This window comes from Triturus cristatus, chromosome 2_2 (genome assembly GCF_964204655.1).
Source record: "Triturus cristatus chromosome 2_2, aTriCri1.1, whole genome shotgun sequence".
NCBI classification, from domain to species: domain Eukaryota; kingdom Metazoa; phylum Chordata; class Amphibia; order Caudata; family Salamandridae; genus Triturus; species Triturus cristatus.
Window position 1 is genome coordinate 250,059,749 of NC_140582.1, and position 14,964 is coordinate 250,074,712.

At 40.5% G+C, this 14,964-nt stretch overlaps 1 long non-coding RNA gene across 1 annotated transcript; it reads left to right on the forward strand.

The window, feature by feature from the left end:
- The first annotated feature begins 12,993 nt into the window (after nucleotides 1-12,993).
- Nucleotides 12,994-14,648, forward strand: LOC146862098 (uncharacterized). Its single transcript, XR_014978377.1, has 3 exons — nucleotides 12,994-13,057; nucleotides 13,998-14,200; nucleotides 14,549-14,648. It is a non-coding gene; the product is annotated as an uncharacterized LOC146862098 (long non-coding RNA).
- Nucleotides 14,649-14,964: the final 316 nt, after the last annotated feature.

Below are 14,964 nucleotides of genomic sequence, written 5' to 3' on the forward strand. Positions count from 1 at the left end.
ATGAATCGTCTATAGCAGCAGTATTATCTGTCTTCCCATGGAGATACTGTTGTCTATGGAGCCGAAAAGGTGTTTTTGAGAAACACAACCCAAGCAGCTAACTGAGTTGATCCGCCTTTCAAGCTTCATGATATTCAGCAACATGCCAACTTGGACCATCTATAGCAGCGGTATTATCTGTCCTCCAACAGATCTCATGTCATCTGTAGAACTACTAAAGTGTCCTTAAGAAATTTCAGGAAACAAGCAGCTAACTGAGTTGATTCACCTTTCAGGCATGATTGTATGGCATTCTGGCAGGTCCTTACATTTATTGCTTGCAATATTGGTTGCAGCCAGAACGTTCTTAATTGGAGTAACCTTTCACAAATGCAGAGAATGGGGGACATGTATTCCTCTTCTCTGCATTGCCTGTTGGCTTTGTCGAATTCGCTCCCCCATACTAATAGGCTTTTAGAGGGATTAAACCAAATCTAAGTTTTATTTTACTGTTGTGTTTTGTAAGGATTGGTTTGTGTGTGGGTAATGCCTGGAGACCTAGCAAAAATGTTGGGAGTAAGGAGGTTTAACGTAGTGTAAATACATTTATTAAAGCCTGGATTTAAACAAAAATGGAATCCTTCTCAAACAAGGATGTGACTTACAATTTTCAGGATAAATCCTGTTTTCTCCTAACCCTGAATCTACATGCAGTTTCCCTACATGGCAGAAATTTGGCAGACCAAAATTTGGATGAATTGTAAAACTGCACTGACTCCTGTTAGTTTGTATTTGCTAAACCAGGCATAGCCATGAAAATCAACTTTTTGTGGCTAAGTAAATGCAAAATGGATTTTGTGTGAGGGCTGCTCCACAAAAGCGACACAACCCCAACACAAACTATGGAACTTGTACTATGGTAGACGGGACATCCTATCCCATCTGTCAAGATCGTAATCAGGTCCTTACTCTTCATATATAATCAGTAAATGTTGATTTGGTTTGATTAGCTCACAGTACCACATCTAAACCCCTAACCTTACAGAGTTATAGATGTTGTCAGTAACCTCGAACATGATCATCCAGATTCCCAAGGAAATCATCAGAACAGATCTAGTACTTTTGTTTGTCACTTTTGCATGCCCAAGGTGTCACAAAGAAAATATATAAGAATGCATTTTCAAATGTTTATTAAAAAGCTCTCATCTTTGTAAATAAAATATGAACTGCAATCATTAGACAGATGAGACACATCATTGTTATAAGCATTATTAGAATGGTGTAAAACAAAAGCAATTCAACCATGTAAATTGTTCATAATATTACTAAGGTTACTCCTATCACTAATACCTTTACACTAAAGAGAGCATATTGGGGGTACCCTTCTGCCAGACCTGTTGGAATGATCTAACCCCATACCTGGGACAGAGTGTCAAGAAGACAGCCTCAGTGCATTAACAAATGAACCCAGCCTTGAGTAAGCAAGTCTGCTCACTTTTATTCAATCTCTATCTTCCTTCCAAGGATAAATGTCAGTGACAGAAGAACTGCATCTCAGTCACAACACACAGGCAGCTTCCATGATAACTCTGGTGGGAAGTAAACCTCTCACTGACTTTAGCATGGATGCAGCATAAATAACAAAACAGCAATCTTATTGTACTGTGCTAGAGGTGCAGAAGAAGGTTTTTAATTAGTCTGAAGCAGAAGAGTCGTCTCCTATGAGCACAGAAAAAAATAAGAAAATAAAACAAACCATGTGTCCATCAGAAATAAATTCATGCATGGCACATTGGCAAGTTAGAAAATATGTGCAAATCTCCATTAGGAAAAGATGCTAAGTTAAAAACAAAAAGCTAAATTGGAGACTGAATGTAAACTTCACTACAACAACAAAGACTATATTGTGCATTCAACAATAATAAATGTGTTGCCTTCTTATATGGGATAATTTATTTTTGGGCATCCTCCAACTGGTGTCACACTGCAGAGTTTCTCCCAAAAAAGCTTTTATTTTAATGATGTCAAGAGATCATTTAAAATCCTCATCTTAAAAACAAAAATGCATTTAAATGGAAGGTGCAAATGTTTATGCTAATTAATATACATATATTAAATGCAAGTTTGTAGTGGGTAATCATTCTTAGGCATTGCAAGCATACAAAAGAAATAATAACAAACTAATTTAAGTTAGCCTAAACACTGATGCCATATGAACATTGGTTTATACATTTGAATTGAATGACCTGTTTTTTTTCACATTAAACTGTTGTTTTGCATAAGGTGTTTTTCTCTTCCAATGCAGATGCTGTAACTTTCCAGAAGTCTTCTCTTAGTTAGTGAATAGGGATTTGTCATTCATTGGAAAACTGATAGTGAGGTTCTCTTCTGGAGCAGATGAGATGACAGAAAATCGTGGGAAGAACTGTCTGAGCCACAAGATCTGGAGGATGTATCGTTTCAAGGAAATCATTATGTGGCCTACTTGGAAGATGTGAGAATGTAGGGAGTTTACCTGCTCCCAGAGTTTGCTGAAACCCAGCTGGATGCAGAGTACAGGGAATCAATTAATGATAACCAACTATGGGGCACATGCATCAAAATCAGATTTAACGATTCCTAAATAGCGATTTTTAAGGAATAGCTATTTATAATTCGCTATCTGCAATTAATTAACCCCCTTGCAAATATTTACATTATCTGTAAAAATCGCATTCGCGATTAGTGATCTGACAATAGAGATGTGTAAATACTGAAAAAGCCCTTTTGCGATTTTGCTTTTAGCGAAATCACTAATTGCAAAATCGCTAATAGCGAAATCGAAAATAGCGCGTCGCATTGGAAGCATGCTGATGACATTACAACCAGGAAGTCATCTAGCCCATGCATCATTCAGTGCACAGAGAAAGTGAGAGGAAGAAGCAGAGTGCTGGAGCTGAACAGAATCATCATCCAACTTGGGTTGCAGGAACTCTCAGTGCACCACAATGGATCAACCTACATCAGGGGAGAGTGCCATGCCCAGGAAGCGCAAATTGAAATTTAGCGAGAGGGAACTTGAAAACCTCATAGAGGAGGTGGCCAAGAGCCATGACAAGCTCTTTGGCAAACTTTCCCTCAAACTGCTAGTGGCTGAAAAACGTAAAATATGGCTCCGGATCAAGAGCAAGGTCAATGCTGTGGGGGTCTCACACCGCAGCATAGATGACCTCAAGAAGCGATGGTACGACCTGCATTGCTGTGCCAAGGAGCGAATAGCAGACAGGCTGAAGGAGGCCAGGAGTACTGGAGGGGGCCCATCAACATTTCCTGACAATACAGCCCTGGAGGACCTGGTTGAGTGCACAATCCAGCCAGAAGCAGTGGAGGGTGTTACCCAGCTGGACAAATCCGGAGCAGCCAGTACCTCACAAGGTAAGATGCATCCAACCATACACATTAAAGTACTGTTCAATTATACACACCCCCTCAGTCCAGCCCCTGTGTACAGATCAAACTCCAGTCCATTGTTTTCCCTCAAAAGCCAAATGCATTATGGAAGTTTATGCATGTCAGGCAAGTGGGCAGTCAAACACAACAATGGCAAGCAAAACACATCAACACTGCATGGCAGTCAGTGATTGCAGTCAGTGATTTAATACGAGCCAAGTATACTTAATGTCACACAACAGTAGCCTTAACACAAATTAACATTGCACTGTTTCACATCACAGATGCAGCAGGAGACACTGACGACAGTGAATGTCTACACATTACAGAGACTCCTGCAGAGACTGATGTAGAGACACCTGTTGCCCCAGAAAGCACACCACTGCACCCACAAAACGCAGGGCTCAAGCTCCATCACTGCAGCCCATGGAATCTGAGCTGGCTCCTGAACCCGCTCCTGCGACTAGCCAGCCTTGTGTGAGCCCCACAACTACACCCCAGCAACAAGTCCGACAATGACGGAGGCGCAGCTCAAGGGCCCGCAATGCTGCCCAGGATGACCAGGCTCCAAATGTGTGGGGTGGCATGGAGTTCCAGATGTTGAGGGTGCAGTGCTTGCAAGCAAGACCTATGGGGTCAATCTAGATGCAACTAACAAAATTGTCCAGGAACATCACAGTCATGACTGATTGTGTGTGGGAACTAACTACAGCGGTGGTGGAGGGAAACAGGCAGACCAACGCAAGCATGCAGGAGCTGACCAGGGTGATGCATGAGGGCCACGACACACAGAGGAGAAGGCATCGGCAGTTCATGATGCTCCTGACTGGCTATACCAGGTCAAACAATAACCTTTGCAACACCACTGCACTGCTGTCACATCGGTCCGTGGCCATGCAAATTGAAATGGGCCATTGTTGTGGGGATGTGGCCAGGACCCATGGCCAAGTAACTACTGTCGTGGAACAGATCCAGGCTGCTACTGTTGGTGGAGGAGGGGAGTGAGGAGGCATACATCCTTAGCAGCCTGTCGTGCCAGTGACCACTGGTAGGAGGCGCAGTACCCACAGCTCAACACCTTCTGGTGCACACCAGGGGGATGTTGCAGATGCAGGCGAAAGGCGTTTGTGGGTGCATGGCAGGAAGCACTAGACTGACTTATCCATCTTTGTTTGCACATGGTGACGTAACCATGAACAAAACTATGATAGTGATTGAGTGCCAGGTCCTGGAATAGTTTAATTTGCATTTTATGCATACAATCACTGTACTACTTAGCACTTTCTATGTGTGGCTACACAATACTACATGGGCTCATGGTAGTAAATACTTTTCTGTTCGAAATTAAAGTGTTGTGTCTCATCATTACATACCTCAGAAATAATGTTGTGTGATGTGTCTCCTTTGCCCTTCTGCTGAGCTTGCCCCATGCGCTTGTCGTAGTTGTACCGGTGGCTGGTTGTCCCCCTCAGACTCACTGTCGGACACTTCAATGGGTATGCCTCTCCTGGTTGCAAGATTCCGTCAGTTTTGTGTAGGACGCAAAAGCAACTTTTCAGCAGTCCAAATGTGCGTTCGATTACATTCCGTGTGCTGATATGTGCTGCATTGTACCTCCGCTCATGTGGTGTGGCTGGGTTGAGGTATGGTGTCAATATGTAGTTCCGCACGGCGTATGCGCTGTCACCTACAGGGTAGTAAGCAAAGGTTTAGCGACAGTTATGCATTGCCATTTTGTCATTTTGTGTTGAGAATAAGTATATGTGTTTACCAAGCAGATGTCCTTCGCCAAATTCACCCCTGAGCAGACGGGTGTAGATGCCACTGTGTCAAAATATATAGGAGTCATGTGTGCTTCCAGGGTATTGCACCACAATGTCTGTTATGATATGGTTTGCATTGCACACTACTTGCACATTGATGGAATGATAGGATTTCCTTTCCTGAAAATGTATTCATTATCAGCTGGGGGACAAATGGGAACATGCGTACAATCTATGCAACTGATCACATGAGGGAACTGTGCTACCTGTTAGAAGTTCAGTTTTGTCTTGTTCAATTCCTGTTGGGTTGTGGGGAAGGTGATGTGGTTGTGGATCCTTGTCAACATGGCGTCTAGGAAGGATTTGAAGAAATGTGAAAGCGAGCTTTGTGATACCCCTCCAGCTATCGCTACTACCCCCTGGAAACTGCCTCAAGCAAGTAGGTGCAGGCAACATAGGACCTGGTCATGAGTGGGGATGGCATGGGTCCTACGGGTCTGGTGCTGAATTAGGGGTTCCAATTCAGCTATTAGGTGTAGGATCATTGCACCCTTCAACCTGTACTTGTCGTAGATTTCATCTTCTGTTTGTCACAACAATGTGATGCGCAATCTGAAAATCCGCTCCTGTATTTTCCTTCTGCGCTGTGCTGCTGCATGGATCCTCATCCTCCTCGCCATCACGTAGAGAGCTGCCATTGTGAAAAGCTTCAGGGGCCTCCTGGGTCAGTTTAAATAGATTGGTTGCACCTGTGCGATTTTTTTTACTCCAGTTTACCACCTGATTGTGATTCCCCTTATTCTGCACTTGCAAAATAGAGAATTTCATGCAAATCGCTATTTGCGAGTTTACATGCATTGGTTTGCGATTCTTTGTTTGCGAATCACTATTTGCTATCGCTGTTAAGTGACTCGCAGATAAGGATTCGCTATTTTAGTTCTCGCAATATGTGTGAATCCTTATTTTTGCGAATTTGTATGTTTTTCGGTAATTGGGTTCCTGCATTGGGAACAGCTGAATTGCGCTCGCAAACAGCCTTTTTTGCGATTCACTATTTTTGCGAGCCATTTTTTGCTTGATGCATGTGTCTGTATGTTCTAGCAAATGTATATTAGCGTCTGCTCTTAGAGTAGGTTAGGACTCTCTTTCTGTGATTCTTAGGATTACCTGTCTTCAGGAGAGGTCCCCTTTTTGTCAATCTCTTGATTTATAGCTGAGAATACTCTGTTCTCTCATCAGAACTCTTTCATTTGGGTTTCTGAACTGACACCTTTTCTTGCTTATTGAAGGAATTACCACTCTCCTGCTAATACTAGATTGGGGAATTCCTTTATGGAACACACTTGCATTATTTCTATTTTATTTGTGATACTCACTAACTTGGTATTTTAACTTGTTTTGAAATATTGACAAATGAGTTATATGAATTTGTAATAATGTAACTAAAAGATTCATGTTTTTGGAAGATAACAATTTTAACTCATTTGCTGGCACATGCATCAACAAAGACTTTTGCGATTCCTTAATTGCAATTTTTAAGGAATCGCAATTAAGGAATTGCAAAAGCCTATGCATGTAGGAATCGCTATAAAAATAGCGATTCCTACAAATTTCTTAATTGCGACTCGCAAATTGTGAGTCGCAATTAAGGAATGCCGTCCCATTCATTCCTATGGGCCTCCAGGCCCATAGGAATGAATTGGAGATTGCATGAGCAATTTGCGAGTACCAGTAGGTACTCGCAAATTGCTCATGCAATTTCAAGGGTGCAAGGGTGTCAAAATGACACCCTATTGCACCCCTGAAATTGATCTGTCCACATATGTTGCACACACACATGCTCTAAGGGTATGTGTGTTCGCAACATGAAACTTTGAAAAATGTACAAAAGTGCATTTTTCAAAGTTTTTGCAAAATACCATGAAGTTCAACTTCATGGTAATTTGCTCCCCGTATTAGCGAAATCGCTAATTTTTTAACTTTAATGCATTGCATTTAAGGAATCTCAATTTGGGATTCCTTAAATGCAATCGCAATTTAAGGAATCGCAATTTAGAGATTCCTTAAATTGCGATTTTTGCATTTGGGATGATGCATCCCAAATGCAAAAATACCTGTCGCAAAGGGGCAGATTCTGAGAATCTGCCCGTTTGCGACCGGTTTTTCCTTTGATGCATGTGCCTATTGATTGTTAATCAACCCCTTCAAAACACTCTACCTCTTCCTAGTAATTCCTGCCAGGCCTCAAATGGACTTCGCTGTTTATGTTGTTTGATGTAAATTCCAATTCACCTTGTCGCGGAACAACGGTCCGTACAACCAATGGCAGGCGTTACTTAATTATTACACCCAAAGACAGAGATTCAAGAATTCCTACCCGTCAGTACCCTGTTCCTTTTCTTAAACACATTTCATCTCCTTGACACCAGAAGTATAAATGCGATGGCAAAGGCTCCATCCATATTTGCTTTATTGAATTTGATCTAATGGCAGGTGCAACAACATTAAATATTTTTACAGCGCACATTTATTTGTCTGATGAAACAAAACTTGAGCCTTTGCTCAACAAGCGGTCATGTCTACTTTCCAGAAGAGCGTCACAAGTGAAAACAAAAGAAACATAAATAATGGCATGCATTTTTAACATTCAAATAATTGTATTAGAATCCGTTCTCTTTTACTATTTCACAGGATGAACTGCAAGTACTTTGAATTTCTCTATGTCATCTTCTGTCTGCATCCCAATCGCAAATATTTATGTGTTTCCATACTCACAATTAAGTGACCATTGAATAAATAGTTTTGAGGCATGGGGGCCCATAAAACAGACCCGGCATATACTCCTATTTATCCTTTTCTTGGACTCAACCTTGTTTCTTTTTACATTACTGGCACATTATTCTCTGACAAATTCATCCATGTGCATCTCACAATGTAAAATGGACTGCTGACATCAACATCTTGATCAGAGGATTGACCCAATTTGTTAAAGGTGGTTTCTTTTCACTTTTCGGTGCACTTTTATGGAATTGCTTGAAACAAGTCATTCTGGGTACAGAAGACTATCTGACATGAGGCGAGGACTTAGTGACCTGGCTGCAACTTTGGCAGTTCTTGTGGTTTAATGCCTGATTTATATAACAAATGACTCAGAGATCTAAATCCCTCTGGATTGTAAAGTAAATCCTTTGTGGCTCTCATTGCATTTGTATAGTTGAATCTGTTAGAGACAGTTATGGGAGTGACCAGCTCCATGGAAATTTCAAGCCCCATGGAGATATTGCAGGTCTATGGTTTTTCACCAGTGCTCCTCTCCTGCCTAACACCTTGGTGAAACACCGGGTATAATTATGTGGGAATCAGGGTAGAAGCCATCATTCATACATGTTGTTCCCAAAAACGAGCAATGGACTATAATTCCAGGCTTCAGGGTTTCCAATGTCACAGTATTGAAAATTCTGTCATGGGTCGAGAAGCAATTTCTAACCCACACACCATGGAGCCATAAAACACTAAAACCTCAGGTCAACATTATGAAGCTGACTGAACAAATTTCACTCATAAAACTGAGAAATGTTTCCACCTTCCCCTTATTTAGGCATACGATTGGTACACCCACTATAATAGCACATACTGCCTCTAATATGAAGCAATCGTACATCTCCTAGGTGTTTAGGTTCAAACAAGGATTTTCAATACCTATCGGGTGGCAAAACTGATTGAATCCACAACATGAAGGTAATTAGGGCTATATTTATGAAAAAATAACAGTGGTCACCTTGCTGTGCAGCATTGCAACGAAAAGACAGAAATGTGCAGTATTTAACACGATATGGTGCATTCCTGCTTTTTCCATAGCACTGGCACACAAAAGGCTGCCTAATGCTAATGCAGGCACCCTTGCATCATGGTGCAAGGGTGCCTGCATTGGTTACATGATTGTTTTTGTGCAGGCAGGGGCACCTTACTGCATAAAAACAAACCTCTGAGGTCTATTGCTCTTTACGTGTGTGCTGTAGAATGTGTTGTGTATGCATCACATTGCGTGGGGGCAAACATGAGGCAAACACTTGATAATTATGCCCCTAGGTGTGGCTCTCATTAGTGTGTCACTCAAAGGAGAACAAAGCAGCCAGGTTCTTCTCTTTTACTAGCAACTGTTTGCTAACTCACCACCATTTCCCCACTATTAAACACATGGCAGTGCTCAGGAAATACTAATCATCATTCCTATACTAAAAAGACAATAGAATTTCTAAAGGCAGTCCTGTTTTCATAACTCTGCACTACTATATCTAGAGATATTCCCCTCTGCTCAGGAATGCAAGCAATACACTTTCACTCCCTCACATGCTCCAACTGGTTCCATGCCAGACCTGGGGCAATCAAAAATGGATCCCACTCATAAACGCATACATACACACTTGCAAACAATGCGGAGTCCAACCCTCATATACCTTCAATGCATGTGCACTCAACAATCACACAGGGATGTCAGCACAGACTCTGGTTATGACACAAGTGGGACATTACTCAAAGGGGCCGGCAGTAATTTTTCTCATGTCCTTAAACCAGTAAAAAGTCCTCTTCAGATTATGAGGCCTAGAAACTAGGGTTGGGAGATAAATTCCCCTCACCCAGTGGAGTTTGCAGAGTTTTGCCCACTCAACATTATGCTTCCAATGCCGAGGTCTGGCAAAACGGCGCCAACCTGCCACGTGGCAGAGTTTTTTCTCACACACAGCTAGCCATCATTCAGTTGGTGAGCCCGAGCGAGAATTGGCATTCCCTAGTGTGATCTTCAGGTGCCAGGATGGCACCCGGTGAGATTTTCTTAGCATAGGCAGTGAAACTCCGTGAGTTCTGCCCACCCCTTGAAGCATAGTATACTGTCACCACCACTCACTGTTCATGGCCAGGGACTCACACTGTAGACTTGTGCTGTACTCTGTTGGCAGCCATTTAACTTATCAGATCCAGTCTCTGGGCCTTAGTGTCAATTATGTCCCAGGCCTTCATCTCATACACAGGATTCCCTGTCTGCTAAAGCTAAAATGGGGCAGGATACCAGATTCACTTGAGGTTGTGCCACTCAGGGCAAGGGATCATGAAGGGGGATATTCTCATCAATAGTGACCATCATTTATGTTACGTCACAGAAAGAAACTTGCAGAGTGAATATTTCAAGTATATTTGTGCCAAGCTATTTCAATTCCATGCCAAAAGAGTAGAACCTTGGGAAAATCAGAAGTAAAAAAAAATAAAACATCAATTTATTATAGCAAAATAACATGGCACAGGCCCACTTGCGGCAACAATTCTTTCAGATCAGTTAAAATGTTTGTTAGTCTTAGTAACTGAACAATTCCCAGATCATAATAACTCTCGCCTGCTAGATTCACTCAATGTGTCAATTTGAACTTATTGATAAGAGCGTTCTATGCTCAGGCCCGGACTTCCCTTCAGATGTGGCAATGGATAATTCCACCATATGGAGCCATATTACAAATGAAGAGTCGAAAGATAGCCTTTCTCTAAAAGCAAAATGCTATTTTGCCTGAGGGCTAAAAATGTTGCCATCATTACTGCTGCCCTTAGTTACATTACAAATAACAATGCAGTCCTACTGGCATTGATTTAGAAAAGAAATATGATACACAACTGCGTATTTTTAACATAGGGATGCGAGCGTCACATTGAACAAATCACACTAGAAGTTTGAATCGTAAAACAAATTTTTATATTTTACAACTTTTTTAAACATATACATTTTTCAGAGAGTTGTTCTTATTGTGGTTGCTCAAAAGAACGTGCGAACAGATGTGTTTCTAGAAGTGCTCACATGCAAAGTGATCAGAAAGGGAAAAGAAGTACTGATAATTCAAAAATATCTATTTATTTATAATTTTCACTAAGGGCTTAGAAAACTCAAATTAGCCAAAGTCTATAGCCTGTCTGAAGAGTGATTCCTCTGTTAAATGTCAAAAGTCCTTATTCCCAAAGAGATGGCAGCTGAATCATAACACACCACTCATGGGTAAGCATATATTTGATCCAGGCTAAAAGATTATTGTTGACTTTTCGACCCGAATGTTGCATGTGGTGAGTAAAGCCCTTGCATGCGGGTCTTCATCAGGACGGTAAAGAAGAAATGATAGGGCAGCCTAAATAGGTGCAGCTGCACTGTTGGTGGGTGAAGGGGTTCAACCTAGATACACCCTTTTCTCATAGCCAAAGGCTTATGATCCAACTAGAACACAAATTCAATTTCACCATAAACAGCTGATCGAAAGGGTTCAACATACTCGGTATCTGATTCCCAAATTAAAATGTTCATTGATGCAAAAGCTGATTAGAGCAGGCTTTTTTGCTCTTAATGTGGAAACCAAATCCAGCATGTTAGTGAAGTAACGATGAAATCATAATGGTTTCTCTCAAGATAATCAGGCCCGACTGTCTGCTTCCAAGTTCCGAACTGACAGTGGTGAAAACTATAAATAAACAGATTTTTGGGAATTATCATTATTTCTTTTCCCTTTCTGATCACTTTGCACATGAGCACTTCTGTAAACACTTCTGTTTGCACTTTCTTTGAAGCAACCAAGATAAGAATGACTCTCCAAAAAATGTATATGTTTAAAAAACAATTTTAAATAGAAAGATTTGAAATACGATTTCAAACAACTTTAAGTGCGATTTGTTCAATGTGTCTCTTGCATGCCTATATTACAAATACGTAGTTGTATATCTAAATCAATGCCAGTAGAACCACATTTTAATGTGCACCTTACATTACCCAGGTCATGGGCTTTTTTTGGGTTACCCTGTTAGTTTATAATGGCCCTCAGTTACACGGCTGTGAGAGAAGTGGTTCCAGATGCATATTCACGAATTCTCTAGCAAATGGTTTTCTATAAGGCTGCAGAATTGCTCGATACATTGGTGAGGCAGATTTTGTACTGATTTCAGTAAGTACATTAAAGTTTGAAGAGAAACATTTACAAAGGATTTTTTTGTGTTACTTCTTGTGGTTGTTTTGACGAAACAAATATTGATATGTGGGTTGACGAGGTTCTCAGTTATCTCTATGACCCAAAATAATACTTAAAAAGCAAATCATTATAAGAAGGGTGTAAGTGGAACACCAAAACGATGTAGCCTAAGAGGTCTATTTTTTCACCAGTTTAACTCTCCGGTGAAATATCATTAGGTTCTATCCAATTGCCAATATTATTTGTGAAATGCTTTTCCCATACACCCTGGGAAATTATCGTGTACGGGGACCCTGAATCTAATGCAAGCTGAATTATGTAATGAGCATTGGAGATTCATGGCCAAACATGCCAACTAAACCTGACCATGTGTATAATAGGATGAGGTAAAACTTCCTTTTAGGGATTTACGTTTTAACATGCCCAGAAAATATCACCTTTATTCATTAATGGCATCAAGCACAATTCATTGAACAAATAGATCGCCATAGAGGACATACTGATGTTCGTGGATGGGGGAATAGTTTTCATTTGCTGTTCCTCTATCTATGTAAACTGATTTATGTTGTCCCTAATTAGTGCGCATTAGTGAATACTCAATAAATAGTACACATGTGGGAAATGATGTAATAACATAAACGAAATTCGAAACGAGTCCAAAAAAAAAAAGAGGATATATAGGTCGCATTATTGATGATTATAGACTGTGTAACCTTTCCAAAATGGCGCGACCTCTAACACTAAGTGCAGACGGGAGTGTCCGCTTTCGTCTTCCATGACTAATCACGTTACCACGCCGGTACGTGTCTCAATAAAAACAGTGGGACAGAAGTTAAGCCAAGTATCGGTACGAGCTTGAGGAAGTGCGGACGCGGTTACTGACCCCGCTGTCAGGTATGTGTATACTGCTTCAATTGTGGCAACGATTGCTGTTATATCGCAAAGTAGGGTAAAGGCTAGTTAATGTGGGTGGCTTAAACAGGTGTCAGTTGAGATTGGGCATTTTACCGAGATTGGGTGTTGAGCTGGAATAAAACCAGCTTATTGAAGGAATAGAGTACCTTGTTGAAATGAGAACATATGTAACACCGATTTTAAAATGAGGGTCGATTAATTTTGGGCCAGTGCAACACTACTTTCACCTGTTAAAAGTATTGCTGTGTTAAGGGTGACATCGTAGTGTGCAAAAATATTTTGATTAATTCTAAAGAGGCCGATGTAACATAAATAGACACAAAAGGTATCATAGTTTGGAAAATGTCACGTTATACAAATAAAGAAACCACTACAAATACTAATTGTGATGACCCTCAGGGCATGCTCACTAGATATGGGACCCAAGGGGAAAAATAGAGAAAAATTTCTCAAGGTAGGATGATCAGGCTAATAACCCTGTTACTAAATGAATCATTGTTTTAGGGAAGAGGTGAATAAATATTCAAGACAATTTAGATTTGGGGTAGCCTAATAAACAAAAATGTTCATATGATGATTGTTGAAGATAGGAGTTCTTGTGGACATATTTAAGGATCCATATGATTTGTACCAAAATAGCAATAGGGCTGATAATAACTTGTTGCTATGGTGGATACCAATGTGTGAGTATTTGTAACTAGATACTTCTTAGTGACCTTGATCCATTGCTTACAGCCATTAGAATAACAACATGAAAACTAGCGGAAAATGGGTAGTTGGCGTATGCAGTGACCCCACGCTTATAACCATTTAGCAATTGTACCAACAATGTTGTCTGGGCCAATTCTATGGCCATTAATAAGAGAGGGAGAGAATGTTTTTTATTCTTGTCTTACGCCATGGGTCTTTCGATACACAGGTGTATTATTACCTGCTGAAAACGGTGATATTCTGGCCGTTAAATAATCAACTACGACTGGGAGAATTGTACAGCTTATAGGAACGATATCCATTAGAGATGGGTTGCGGACGTATCTAACAATACGAATCCACCAGTGAGAACAGAAGTGACAATACTTCGTTTCAAACAAACACGTGAAGAAACACTGTTGTTTCAACAAGGTCAGTTGTGGATGTTGACCATATGAACACTTGGTGGCCCTATTTATATATGCAATATACTTGAATCCCAACAAGATCAAGATGTTTCATTTGGTGGTGGCTCTGTATTTTTTAATGCCAAAACTGGGCATCAGATATATAATCTTTTTTAAACGAATAGGATGACACTAGCCCCTCATGACAATCGAGTGTCAAGACTGAATAAATTGATTAAATATAATTTCATGTCGATCAGTCTTCTGGAAAGAGATTTTTAATGTTGTATGTTTATTTTTAATCATTAAATAATATATAATAAGTACATGTATGTGTTTTGTAATTGGAATGTTTGTATCTATTTGTTCACAGCCTTGAAAAAGTCCGGATGGACGAAACACGTGTCGGCTGTTATGTCTATGTAATGATATTTGGAAAATACAAGAAAGAAAAATAAATAATGAAAACCGAATTACATCTTGGATCTGTTTGTGGACTTTTGAGTTTATATCTACTGTGACTCTGTGAATATATGTGTAACGAATACCTATGCCTGCCTCAACCGATTTGTGATTAGTGTTGGGACCTTAGATGAATACCTTCTGGTTTTCTCGACGGGTCAATTGTTCCTCCTAAAAGCAGAGGGGGTACTTTGGTTTGAGAGCACTATAGGATCCTTTTCCTAAGAATTGTTAATATGTGGATGTGCATGTAATTTCTAGCCTACTGCTGCTTAGGTGCATGTGCGTAAAGATGCAAGCTGAATAGTAATGCCGCCTAAGGAAACA